This window comes from Macrotis lagotis, chromosome 1 (genome assembly GCF_037893015.1).
Source record: "Macrotis lagotis isolate mMagLag1 chromosome 1, bilby.v1.9.chrom.fasta, whole genome shotgun sequence".
In the NCBI taxonomy this organism is placed as follows: Eukaryota; Metazoa; Chordata; class Mammalia; order Peramelemorphia; family Peramelidae; genus Macrotis; species Macrotis lagotis.
Genome location: NC_133658.1, coordinates 436,165,919 through 436,180,994, shown reverse-complemented (window position 1 = coordinate 436,180,994; position 15,076 = coordinate 436,165,919). Strand labels below are relative to the sequence as shown.

Below are 15,076 nucleotides of genomic sequence, written 5' to 3'. Positions count from 1 at the left end.
GCCAAGTGACTCATCTCTTTGCTCCTCCCAGGGTCCAGCTCGGCGGGTTCTCATGCAACAACTGAATCATGTTGCCAAGACAGCAGCTGGTATGGGGTTGGAGCCTGGATTCTGTCACTGGGGAGCCCTTTCTCTACCACTCCAAGGGTGGGCTGGGACATTGAATCAAGATGGGCTTGGACACAGAGAGAGAGTGTCAGAGAGGACCTGCTTCCCAAGGAAATCAGATCACCACTTCTTCACAGCACTTTGGCCTCTCAGGACCATTTCAAGCTCACAAGGTCAATGTTAAGGGAAAGAAACACAAAAGAGGGGCTAAGAGCAGCCAGAGACCCTGGGCAAACCCAACATCTCAAGTCTATGCTCCAGGTAGAAAAAGCACCAGAGAGAGAGATCCTGGGTTCCTGTTCCTTCACTCCCTACTACTACAAATTGAAGGTGATCTTGGGCAAGTCAACTTCTCTGGTGGGGGGGTGGAGAATATATGAAGCACCTATTATGTGTCAGCCACATTACCTCATTTGATCCTCTGGGATGAGACTGGGGGGGGAGAGTGGGGATAGATGCTATCATTCTTTCTTTTTACAAATGAATAAACTGAGGTAAGCAGAGGTTCGGTGACTTGCCCAGGGTCACATGGTGGCTAGGAAGTATCTGAAACCAGATTTGAACCTCCCTGACTCCAGGTTCCTTAGGGAGTCAAGAATCTAGACTGTCTTTGGCTCCCAGTCCCCAGTTGATCCAGGGATACCACTAGGACACTGATGGGACCATTCAAGGCTTGCAAGATCTTCCTCAGCCAAAGTAAGGACAAAAGAAGGAAGTCTGGGCTGATGCCAAAGCCATGACTTCTTTCCCAACCTGCCAAGTTCATTCTAAGGATTTTTATCAAAATGCTGTAGTCATATTAATATCCTGAGTAACTTCAGATTTTTCGACTAATTTGATATTTTATTAAAGTGCCAGCCAAGTTTCTTGAAACTACTTGAACAATCTGCAATCTGGATTTAAAATTTTGGGCTTCCCTTCATACCAGAGAAGATGTCTGAATTTTTTTTCTTTTATGGGGTGCTTACTATAAAATTTGGGTTTATATTATATGATACTATACATATATTTTATGCATTTCTGAATTTCTTTTTCTGTATTGTTTGCAGCTTCTGCAAAACTCCCCAAAACGTCTCATTTAATTTCTTATGCCAAACTAATATATCAAAACCTCATAGGGAAAGTCACAATGTAGAAAGTCTCAATGTGGAAGGAATAACTGTAAAGGGTAGCTGATCAATTGATACTTTTTCTCATCTGGCTAAGATATGTAAGGCATTTTTATCACTTATGAGTGGATGGGGTGACTTGATTTATTCTTCAATTGACATCCCATATTTATGTATACATACACAATACTCATATATATATATATACATATATATGTATATATATATATATATATATATATATATATATATATATATATATATATGATTATATGTCCGGGCATAGGAAAAGATGTTCAGAATGCTTATTTAAATATAGAAACTTATGTCTATAGTATAATTCATTGTTTCTGAGTACATTCACAGAATTTCCAACTTGGAAGAGATACCTGAGGCATCATGTAAATAGACATCATGTAAATAGCCTATAAATAGACAGGATTCCACTTACAACATTTCCAGTAAGAGGTTATATGCTATCTGCTTGAAGACCTTCAGAGAGGGAAATTCTACTCCCTCCTAAGGCTTACTATTACATTTTTTGGAGTAGATTTAGAAAATTTGCTTCTCTAAAATTTATATGTAATAGGACTTTGATCCAGGAAAATTTGGAAAAATCTGACCAGTTCCCTTAATCAACTTGTTGAGGTTCAAGGTATTGAACTAAATATGAAGTAATCTTCTTATGAGGTAGTTAGGTAACCTGGTGAATAGAGAAGTTTGGATCTGGAATGGGGATGACCTGAGTTCAAATTTAGATTTAGACATTTATTAGCTGTACACTGTGTAAGTCACTTTTAACCTCTGTCTGACTCAGTTTCTTTATCTGGAAAATGGAAATTAATAATTAATAATTAATTAATTAGAAATTAATAATAAATTAATAATAGATCCACACTGCCTAGGGTTGTTGTGAGACACAAATGAGGAAATATTTTTAGAGTATTAAATACTAACTACATACTAACTATTGTTATAGAGGTAGACATGTGTCCTAGCCCCTTGCTGAGAGGACACAGAAAACTCTTCTTTTCCTCAGTCTATGAAAGAGTTATGATACAGCTAATTCCCTATTTTAATAGGCTTTCTTTTCCTTGGATTTCCAGACAAGAGTGCAGAAAAGGGAGAAAGGAAGATTTGTCCTCTAACAGAGGAGTGGGGAAAAGAAAAGTAACAAACTAGGAATAAGTCTCACATTTATACACCACTGATAAATTGCCAATATGGTTTATGGAGCATGTTCAGACAATTCTGTAACTGGTTCTGGTCCACCAGCCATGCAATGAAGAGAAGCCTCTGGTTCTGAAGCTGGAACTGGGGCTCATTCATAATTAGTCAACCCAGGCCTATCTTTTTGCTTGGCTGGATTCTGGTGAGATAATGCTGAAAGGGGAGAGAATTTAGGTCCTTCTTCCCCAAGGTTAATATATAGCCTGAGAATACAGGTCTCTGCTCTTTGCTTTTTTACACTTATTTCCCTGGTTTTAGGTGGAAGAGATTAGAAATGATAACAACATTGGGGGCTTCAACAGATCAAGACAGGGAACCACTTGAGGTGCAGACCCAGTTTTGCAGTCAGTATCTCCAACACTGACGTCCAAGTGTTCTAGATTAGTCTATATTTGCTTATCTTTGGTAGTGGTACCAAAGATACCAGAGCTCAGTGGAAGTTAAGGTGCAGATTCAACTAGCAGCTACATGGCATTTGTATATATACTAGATGGGATCAATAATGCTCTGTAGAAACTGCATTGAGTTGAAGTCCACTTTCCCAAGTGACAGAGGGGGATAAGAGAAAGTGTGCCTCTAGGTAGGGGGGGGCTTCTATTCTTTCTATATCTTCTAAGTAAATAGTCCTTTATAAAAGCTAATGAATGTTCCTTAGTTAAATGGAATTGGGAATGTTAATCACTGGTAGGTTCAAAATGATACCATTAGGGAAAAAAATACCTTGACTTCTAGGGATTTCTCAAGATTCTTGGGGGAGGAGAATGGAGTCAGAATCAAGGCTCTACAAGGAGAGTTACAGTAAAAGCACATGGAAGATCATCTGAAAGGAGAGTTTCTGGACCTCTGGTTCCTTGCTGCCACTCTCTGCCTTCTGAACAGAAGTCAGAGACTAAAGATCCTGGGAATGGATGTTTCCAGCCTCAGAGGTTTCCTCATGAGGAATCATCAGTTCCAGAGTTCCCAATACTAAAATTTTCCAGAGTCCATGGGGAGAGAGTAAGAGACCCATATGAAAAAACATGGGACTGGAAGTATTCCTAAAGGATCCTTTGCTGCTTAACTTTTTTTATATTGGACAATTAAATGTTTTAATCTGTAAGAGTCAACATGTCCCTCCATCCCAAACAATCTCTTTCTTCCAGTCTAGCTTCATGCTGCACCCCTTCTCTCGGCCCCTTCTTTCAGATCTCTCTCCTCAGCCCTGGGTGAGCATGGCTCTACTCCCGACTTTCAGGACTTTCTATGCTATGTCACCCTGGCAAAAGGAAGAATGTTCTACAGGTCAAAAGATAACAGCTAGGATGGCCAGGTGGCGCAGTGGATAGAGCATCGGCCCTGGAGTCAGGAGTACCTGAATTCAAATATGGCCTCAGACACTTAATAGTTACTTAGCTGTGTGGCCTTGGGCAAGCCACTTAACCCCATTGCCTTGCAAAAATCTAAAAAAAAAATTAATAAAAAGATAACAGCTAACAGAATTTTGATTGGACAGGTTTGAAGGGAACCTCAAAGGAGGAGAGTGATGTTGGTGGAGGAAGATCTTGGAAGTGGTATTGAAGAGGAAGTAGTATTTCAACTTGAAATCTTGACCTATCTTAACTAGTAAGAATATATTAATGAAATGAGCATGCAAGTACAAAAACATAAACCAAAAAATAAAATTTAACCCTAATTAAACTCTAAAATAGAAATTAAATCAAAAAAGAAAATAATAAAATTGAAAGCAAAAAATCCCATTAAAACATTAAATTAATAAATAAAACTAGGAGCTGAATATGGGGGAAGAAGAAAAACAAAATAAACAAATTAATAGTTATTTTTTTAAGAAAGGATGGGGGAAAACCATTAATAATCAGCATCAAAGATGAAAAAGGAGAATTCATATAATAAAATAATAAGTGAAGGAAATTATTTTGCCTAACCAAATGTTAACAAAACCAACAACTTATATGAAATGGATGAATATTTATGAAAAAACCATAAAGTGCCTATGATAAACACAAGAAATGGAAAATTTACATAATCCAATCTCAGAAAAAAGAATTGAAAAAAAAGCAATGAATGAATGAATTCCCAGAGAAGGAAAAACCCAAGACTAGATGGATTTAGAAGCAAATTCTATCAAGCATTTAAAGTAAAGTAATCCCAACATAATAAAAAACTGTTAGCAAAAATAGAAAAATATGGGATTCTACCAAATTCTTTCTATGATATGAATATGATCTGGATAAGTAAACTAGAGAATGAGCAATCCAGAGAAAGAAAACTATAAAATTTCTAGCATAAACCTACAAGTCTTATATATAGCCACACAAAATTTTTGAACAAAATATTAGTAAAAATACTATAGCAACATATCAAAAAGTTTAAACACTATGCCCAGATTGTGTCTTTATTAGGAATAATTAGGGGAACTACAGAAAATAATAGACTACATTAATAATAAAAATATTAATAGATATAGAAAAAAGTTTTGACAAAATACAATACCTATTCTACCAAAACATTAAAAATCATAAGAATATATGAACCTGTCCTTAAATATCTATAGAAAATCAAGAGTCATCAACTAGTGAACTTTCAAAATAAGATTAAGAGAAAAGCAAGGGTATTCATTATAATCACTGTCCATTATTATCATTACTAATTTGTACATGGGATGTAGGGTGTTTTCAGGGAGGACTAGAACCTCTGGTGGGAGGGCTGCTTTCCACCTTTGGTGTCCACCTAATTTACCCAACTCTCATCTGTAACTCTAAGAAGCTGTAGTAAGGGCAGCGGCCACACCTTAGTAAACCATTTTGACAGATGGGCTAAACCAGGTTGAATACTTATGGGAAATTATGTAAAATTTGGTTGTCTAAAGCAGTTCATAGGTATTATACACTAGTTCATAACAGCATGCTTGCTTGGGTTCTGGATAATGGGAGATGCTCTGGAACTTTCCTAGTCATCAGTGGAGGGAAGCAAGGCTATGTGCTGGCTCCTATGCTCTTTAATATGATGTTTTCAGCAATGTTGTCAGAAGCCTTAAACAAGAATGAAAATGGTACCAAGGCCAACCACTGCACTGATCATAAACTATTTATTTTGAAAAGGCTACAAGCCAAGACCAAATAGAGAGGGTGATGGTACATGACTTTTTGTTTGCAGATGATTGTACTCAATGAAGTCTCAGAAGTTAAAATACAACAAAGTATGGATTCTCTGCAGCTTATGCTAATTTTGATCTAACAACACCAAGGAAATATAGATTCTCCACCAGTTGGTACCATACTATTCATATATGGAACAATCAGGTGCAACAAATGAAGAAATACACTTTCCAGGGATGTACACATAGATGATGAAGATGATTCACATAGCCAGAGTTAGCTCCAAAGAAATGTATGAGGGAAAAGTATTAGCCTACCTTCCAAACTGAGGGTCTGCCAAGCTGATGTACTGACCTTATTAAGTTATGCCTGTGAAACCTCAACAGAATGCCAGCAATTTGCCAGGAAACTGAAATTGTCTCAGGAAGATTCTGAAGATCACCTGGCAAGATAAGGTACCAGCCACTGAGTCCTTTCTTGAACTGAACTGCCAAGCATTCAAACTCTACTGCAGAGCACAACCTAGATGGGCTGATCATATTGACTGAATGTCAAATATTAGTTAGACTAAAAGATTTTTTTATAGAGAATGCAGACAATTCAAGCACTCACATGCTTGGAGATCAAAAGAAATGATATAAGGACACCCTGAAAGGCTTTCTGAAGAATTTTGTAATTGATTGCAAGACATGGGAGACACTGGCACAGGACCATCCAACTTGGCGTACTCATCAAAGAAGGTGCTATGCTCTAACAAAGCAGAATTGCAGTAGCTCAAAAGAAATGTGAGATGTGCAAATGTGAGGATATCTGAACTCCAAATGGTCATATGAACTATTTGTGCCCGACCTATGGTAGAGCCTTCAGAGTTCATATTGTTCTGATTAACCACAGTCAGATACATTGTACCTTGGTTCCCAACATAGAGATGACATTTTGTCTTCTTCAAGAAAAGGGGTGTCTAGGTGGTGCAGTTGGATAAAGTACCAGCCCTGGAGTCAGGATTACCTGGGTTCAGATCCAGTCTCAGACACTTAATAATTACCTAGCTGTGTGGCCTTGGGCAAGCCACTTAACCCCATTTGCCTTGAAAACAAACAAACAAAAAAAAAACCCCTAAAAAATAAAAAGAATAAAGGACAACATTCAATCAACCAATTTGTACATAACAATAAATTCCAACTATAGTAATAAGAAAAAAATAAAGGAATAAACATGAGCAAAAATATTGTTGCTTTTTTTTAAAGTGATAAATGCTGGCTTACTTAGAGAACTAAAAATTAATTATAAGAATAACATCAGCAAAGTTTTGGGATGTAAAATAAAACCAAATTATTCATAAGCATTTCTATATATTATAAACAAAACCTGTAGGAAGAAATAGAAAGAGAAAATTTATTCATAGTAACAATTACATTACTTGGAAGTTTATACATATGCCTATATGATTATTCATGGGTACCAAAATATTGTAATAAAAATGACAATGCTAGCTAAATGTATATTCATTCATTCATTTATTTATTGTTTTGCTCATCTATTTATTTATTTATTTTTTTGTTTGTTTGTTTGTTTAGTGCCATTTCAATCAGACTACTAAAAGACTTCTTCATAGAACTAGTAAAAATAACTATGAGATTCATTTGGAGGAACAAAAGGTCAAAAATCTCAAGGGAATTAATGAGAAAGCCCAGCAGTCCTAATTCTCAAACCATTTCATGAAACAGTAATAACCAAAATACTAGTTTAAAAAGATAGAGTTTTAATAGAAAACTATGACTTGTGAAAGAATGTGGCCAACACAACAAAAATTATTGACAAAATACAAACACTTGAATCCCTTGTGGCAAATCTCATCAAAGTAACAAAGGAGAGACTAAATGATTGTGAATATGAGTACATAGAACTGAACTTGGGAGAAGCAAAAAACAATCACCCTAAAACAAAATGTGATTTCCATATAAGCAAAATATATCAATCTGAAAGGCAGGGTGCCCAATGACAATTTAGGATTATAGGATTTCCAGATAAATTTGACAAGAAAAAACAAAACACCTGAGTATGAATAGATAAGAAATAATACAATTGCCTCCGAATTTCTGAACATAGAAAACAAAGTACCAACTCAATGAGCTCACAGATCACCTCCAGAAAAAAAAACAAACAATCAAACCCCATGTTGTAAATTTCGAGACACATTCCTAGGGGGATAGAGTTAACAATTTCCCTTACAAACTCTGAAAATGACCCAGGAGAAAGAAATTTGAATAATACAAGACTATTCTATACTCTACAGAAACTTGTGAAGAGAATGAAATAATGTGTACTGAGGAGGAAAGAAGGTCAAGATCAAGTCCTAGGTGGCCTACTCTGCAAATCTGAGTCTTACCATTAATGAAAAAGATGAATGTTCATGAGAGAATTTTAGCAATCTATAACAAAACAATTATTACAAATCCTCACAAATTAGTTTTAAAAACTGAGAAAGAAACCTACCAGATTTCCTTTATGAAACTAATTTAGTCCTAATTTCTAAACCAGGGAAGGATAAAACACAGGAAAACTATGAACACAGATTAAAATAATTAAATTAAATCCTATCAGACTAAAGCAACTAATCTAAGAAATTATTCATAAGGAACAAGTAGAATTTAGACTGGAGATGCAAGAATTGGTTCCAATTAGAATAACAATCAAGATAAACAATCAAATTAAAAATAAAAAACATCTACAACCACATGATTATCTTAAAATATTAAAAAACTCCTTTGACAAAATACAGTATTCATATATGATTTCAAAGAAACCTCTATAAAGTATGGTTCTTGCATTATATAATCATATATACTTTATATAGTTGAATATACTTTATATAGTCATATATGCACATATTTATTTGCATTTAAAGTTAATTTATAGTTTCAAAGCTATGCCAATCAAATTAATAAGAGTATTTTATAAAACTTAACATCATAATAAAATTAATTTAAAAAAACAAAAGATTTAGAATATCAAGGAAAATGATGAGGAAAGGTAGGGATGAAGGCTGAATAATACTCCCAAGCCTCAAACCACATCATAAAGTAATAGTCATCAAAACCATCTGGTTTTGACTTAAAAAAAAATAGGTTAGATCAATTGATCAAACCTGACAAGAGAGAATCAAAAGTACTAGAACTCAATAACTCAGTGTTTAATAAGTAAAAAATATAAATTACTTTGGAAAGAACAACCTATAAAAACTGCTAGGAAAACTAGAAATTAGTCTGTCAGAAATTAGACAGACAAAAACCCATTACATATTCCATAATACATTTTAATGATGATTATTGTCCTTCATTATCAAAGAAAACCTTGACATCAGTTTAATAATGGCATGTCATTCACATTATGTTGATTAAAGTGAGGGGCCTGTTGGTATAGAAAATAGGACTATTGGTGAGAGTTCTGATACAGTATGAGGCCTTGGCCATTTATTTGTGATCCCTCCCATGTAACTGAGGCTCCGTGGTGTTGCAGTAACTCCAGGTGGAGTGACAATATGGTATTTTTGGCAGCAAATTTGCGACATTATGATAAAGCTAATCTATCTCTTGATCGTCTAAAATCATCAATAATACCTGGTGACAAGGCTTCAACAGTGGGACAAAGCTAACTTGTAACTCAATGGTCTATGTTATTCAGTTCTACAACCATACTCCACCTGGAACCCAAAGATTTTGGTTTCCCAAAAGTTGGTCATTAGGACATGGGAATAACACTTCTGAATAGCTAGTCAGGTCAGACTTTTTTGATTAATGAAAAAATTATTGCTAAATGCTTTCATTCTGGTCCATCTTGGGCAGGTCCAAGAACTTCATCTTTAGCAGCACAATATGAATGCCTCAGGCTGTCCTGCTTAACTATGGACCCAATTCCTAAAACCAACAAAATCAAACCTGGGTCATCTAAATGAATACGTGACCCTAATATTAAAGATTATGTTATAAAAAAATTAGAACAGAAGCAGACCATACACTTGCAACAGTTATGAGTTAGAGAGTATGCTGAGCAAAGGATAGAAATAATTGCAAAATAAAAATCATAACTTTGATTACATGAAATTCAAAAGTTGCTATATAAAGTTAATAAACTAGGAAAATGGCAATGTTCAAATAGATAAAAATAATCTTTGTATTAAATTTCTCTGATAAGGGTTTAGTGTCCAAGATATATAAACAATCAACAAATGTGTGTAAACACATATATTAAATGTAGATTGCCAAAAATATATTCCCTAACACATAAGTAGTCAAGGACATAATTTTCAAAAGAATTGCAAGCTATTAGCTTAGTCATATGAATGAATGTTCAAAATCATTAATAATAATAGACATACAAATAAAAAACAACCCTGAAGTTGGTAAACCTTAAAATTGGCAAATATGACAAAAGATGGAAATACTGTCAGAGGGACTGTGGGAAAATAAGCACTTCAGTACATTATTAATGGAAAGGCAAAACTATAACCATTTTGGAAAGCAATTTGGAATTATGAAAATGAAAAGACTAAAATGTTCATAATCTTAAACCCAGACATTCCATCAGTAGGTTTATGCCCCAAGGAGGCCATGGATAAGAGGAAAGTCTCATATACCCCATATTATTAATTGCAGCACTTTTTATGGTAGCAAATAATTGGAAATTAGGAAATAAATTGTGGAACAGGAATGTAATGAATATTAAGAAATGAAAGATCCACAAGAACTGATGAAGAATGAAGTAAAGCCAGACTGGATAATGAGCCCAGTCCCTATAAGCATCATAGTGTCCTCTACTGATGAAATTCTTTTTTTTTAGGTTTTTGCAAGGCAAATGGGGTTATGTGGCTTGCCCAAGGTCACACAGCTAGGTAATTATTAAGTGTCTGAGGCCAGACTTGAACCCAGGTACTCCTGACTCCAGGGCCAGTGCTTTATCCATTTCACCACCTAGCTGCCCCTTACTGATGAAATTCTTAGGAGGACTTAATTATGCAATAGTATTGTCTCTGTTTATAACCATCTCCTTAATCATATATAGCACAATAATATTCTATCATATCCTTGTGAGAGAAAACTCAAAATTCACATTCCATATATACTTACAGGACATCAGTGGAAGCTGACTATGATAGGATGATATCTAAAAAAAATAAAAATTAAGGGGTGAGAAAGAGGGATGCCCTGGAAGAAGGGGGGAGGGAGAAGGAGATCTGATAAAAGAAGCATTAAAAAAAAGCACAGAAGACAGAGGAGAAGATGGGGGGAGTGGCAGAGAATTATTGAGTCTTAACTTTCATCAGAATTGACTCAAAGAAGGAATAACATACACACTTAGTTGAGCATAGAAAATTATCTTACCCTACAGAGAAGTAAAAGGAAAGGAGAAAAGAGAAAGGGAAGAGGAGGGCTAATAGAAGGAAAGGTAAATTGGGGGAATCAGTGGTCAGAAGCAAAACATTCTGAGGAGGGACAGGGTGACGAGAGACAGACAGACAGACAGACAGACACAGAGAGACAGACAGAGACAGAGCCAGACATAGATAGATACAGAGATAGAGAGATAGAGAAAGAAGGGAAGAGAAGAAAACAGGAGAGGAGAGGACAGGAGGGGGAGAGGATAAAAAGAGGAATAGGATGAGTAGAAGACAGAAAAAGGAAAATGACAAAGGTTGGAGGGGATATGGGAAAATTGAGATACTAAAGTAATACTGATGGAGTTGTGAACTGATCCAATCATTCTGGAGAAAAAAGAGGAAAATGACTTATATGTACAATAACATTTACCAACTTTTGTGGTGGCAAAGAATTAGCAATTTAGGGAATGCCTATTAATTGCTAAATGGTTGAAGAAGTTGTGGCATATAATTATGTTGGATTGCTATTGTGCTATTGTGTATAAGAAATAACAGGCAAGGTGCTTTCAGAAAAACCTGGAAAGTTATAAACTGATGCAAAGTGAACAAAAGCAAGGGAATGGTGTACACAGTAACAGCAATATTGTACAAATGATCAACTATAATGATTTAACTATTTTCAACAGTACAACATTGGATCTAAGAGAATTCTGAAGGATTTATGATGAAAAATGCTATCCTCTTCCAGAGAAAGAACTGATGGAATATGAATACAGAGCAAAGAATATTTTTTAACTTTATTTTTCTTGCATATTTTTGGTCGGTATTCTCTTTCACAACATGACTAATAAGGAAATATATTTTGCATGATTGCATATGGATAACCTATATCAAATTGCTTCTCAAGGAAGTGGGAGGAGGAAAGGGAGGGAGAGAATTTGGAACTCAAAAAAATTTTTTAAATGAATGTTAAAAATTGTTTTTACAGTTAATTGGCAAAAAATTAAAATATTTAAAATAGAATGTACACTCCACTGAGACAGGCTCATTTCCTAATTCCTAAAGATGGTGAGCTGGAACCCTCTCAGATCACCATGGGGCAGAGCTGACATAGCTATTTAGACTACTTGGACAGCTGGGAATTAATTACCAACTACATGCTACTAGTAAGATGGAAAGCAATCAGATTTTACCTTTTACCTAAACCCTTGGACATTGTCACCTTACCTTTTGATAACCCATGATCCTTGCACTATTAGAGTTCTGTGACTTTTCATCTGCCTGCAGCTAAACTATATATATATATATATATATATATATATATATATATATATATATATATATATATACATATATATATTGTCTTCTCCATGTAGAAAGTCAGTTCATTGACAGCAGGCACTACCTTGCTTTACAATTTGTGTCCTTAGTGTTTAGCACCACATCTGGAATATAATAAGCATTTAATAAATGCTTTATCATTCATTTTTCTTTGTTTTCTGAAGATTAGCTTCTATTGATTTTAAACATTTTTTATATTATCTTTTTTTTAGGTTTTTCTTGCAAGGCAAATGGGGTTAAGTGGCTTGCCCAAGGCCACATAGCTATGCAATTATTAAGTGTCTGAGACCAGATTTGAACCCAGGTACTCCCGACTCCAGGACTGGTGCTTTATCCACTGCACCATGTAGCCGCCCCTTTTTATATTACCTTAAAAAAAATGTTTCCAGATACAAGGAACAGAAAAAAAAGAACTGTGTATGAAACCATGAATCTTAGTTTTTTAAAATATGTATATATTAAACTTGACACTACAGCACCAACATCACCCTGCTTCTGTGTGTCTCCTTTTGAACTTCCTTTTGCTCCCACCTATATTTGAAAATGTTTCTGTAGCATTCATTTATTTCATTTCTTTCCTTTTTTTGGTACCAGTCTCACTACTTTACTCCTACAATTCCACATCTTTTAATAAAAATAATCTCTTGTAACAAATAATATGGGTCAAGTAAAATTAATTTATCCATTGATCATGTCTGAAAATGAATAACTCAAGACTTCTTTGACAAGTGGGTAGCATATTTCATCATCAGTCTTCTAGAATCATTTTTGATGATTGTATTATGAGTTCTTCAATCTTTCATGGTTGTTTTCCTTTTCTGCAGTAATTCTATCACTAAGACTTTTTTAAGTATAAAGTTTCTTTGTTATAGCACAATTTTTCAGGGTCCATTTCCAGTCCTCAGGGTTAACAGTGACAGAAAAGGCAACATAGGTCTTTGGCCCATAAATAGCATTCAGGGCATCATAAAAGTACTTTGGATTGCTACTAACAGAGTAAAGTTGAATTTCATCTACCTTTTTTGCTGAGTCAAGAATCTTGCATCTCTCTAAGCTTTGTTTGTTCTTTACTTTTGCTAGAGTTAAAACTTGACTTCTTTGAGATAGATAAACTGTCCACTATCCTGCTGGTAAACCCTGTGGAATTCTTCATTTAGCCACTTCTGAAGTTTTCCATCTGAGTTTTTGTCAAACCAATCTTAATGTATGTGAGTAATCTGATCAAGATAAGTAATAATTCTTGTCCTTCATTCTCCAAGACTACCATGACATCATGGAGGTGATGACATGACAAGCACAGGAACTGGATTTGAGTGAGGGATTGCTGTGCTAAGTCACTAGTCTCCCTTCCTTCTGGGAGCCATCTGGGTCCAGTGGCCAGAAATGGATCAGGAGGTGGCCTTGGATGCAAGGCAATCAGGGTAAGTGACTTGTCCAAAGTCACACAGCTAGTAAGAGTCAAGTGTCTGAGGCTGGATTTGAACTCCTGTCCTCCTGACTCCAAGGCCAATGTTCTGCCCGCCAGATGAGTAAATTCAGGGTTATACATTAAATCTCTGAAACTTGCCTGCTCCTTTTCTGCTCCACTGTTGCCAAACATGCTTTGGTTCAGGTTTACCTACAAGTCAGCAACAAATGCTCACCCCGGAGAAGCACTCTACCCTGTTGACCTGGAGTCTTCTGGTAGTAATCTTGACTTGGGCCTCTGTTTTCATTGAATAGGAATGTTCAGCTTGGAGAGGATGAGTCTATGATCAGTACACATCACTTTTGTCACTCTCATCCCGTCTCTTGTCCTTACAATGACATAGTCTTATTAAATGTCAGTGTTGGCTTGAGGGTGCATTCAAGGACTTTTATTGTATTTAAGTAAATGGAAGACAATGTTGGTGATGAGATCATGAGATGCACAAGTCAGTAGGGACTGCCACTATTTTTGACACCATTCCTCCCAGGGACTCCTTGCCATGTCTCACAAACTGTGCCTACTCTAGCAGAAAAGTCACCCAGAATTACAAATAGTCCTCTCATCATATTAAGGGTTCGCTCTAGTGAGAGCTTATGCACCAATGATGGTGGTGTGGCTCCTACAAATAGCAATCACATTGTCATGGGCTTGTTGTCCAATCCTTCGGGAAGCAAGGGAGCTTTGATGAGTTTGATCGTAAAACCTGTGCAGGTTTCTTGGAAAATCACATCATGCCAACTACTCAAGGAAAATGTGTACCCAGCTCTGACTTCAGTTGCTAAGGGCAGCAAGAACTATTGACGTTCAGGGCTTCTGGATTTCTTATTGTCCTTGAGTGTACCAAAGATAAGGGAATATTCACAAACGTTTTGGTGCATGTTTTTTGTGTTTGACTGCAGAATAGAATCCCTACTTGCCACAGAAAACCATCTGGGGTTAGGTTAGGTGAACTAGATAATTTTTAGGGAAGTTCAGCCAGGAGGGAAGCACTGAGGTTCCTAAAAAAGGCTTCTCAGACACCCAGGGGGCTCCCAAATCACACTGCTGCTTCAGCCCAATGAGAAGACAATCCTGTGGGCTGGGTCACTTATTTTCAGGGTTGTGACAACAATTCCTTAGTATATCCTAACCTGCTGCTTTTTCACTTGCCTGTCATTCCAGGATTTTGAGTTATGTAAAAATGGTAAAAATTTTAAAGGTAAAAAATTTGATTCACAAATAAATTGGATTTAAATGAGGTAGAGATGCTTAAAGTCATCAGCCTCACCCTCAACAAAGTCGTCTGGCAAAACAAAAGTCAAGATGACTGGCAATGTCTTGGGATGCAGTGGATTACTTTGAATCTTTG

The 15,076-nt window shown here is 35.9% G+C and overlaps 1 long non-coding RNA gene across 3 annotated transcripts in view; it reads right to left on the bottom strand.

Annotated features, from left to right (window-relative positions):
- Positions 1–15,076, bottom strand: part of LOC141506464 (uncharacterized) — a 247,160-nt gene that overhangs the window by 98,158 nt on the left and 133,926 nt on the right. For all 3 annotated transcript variants that reach the window (XR_012473895.1, XR_012473893.1, XR_012473894.1), the window contains one exon: positions 10,669–10,705. This is a non-coding gene — a long non-coding RNA (uncharacterized LOC141506464). The remainder of the gene's footprint in view (positions 1–10,668; positions 10,706–15,076) is intronic.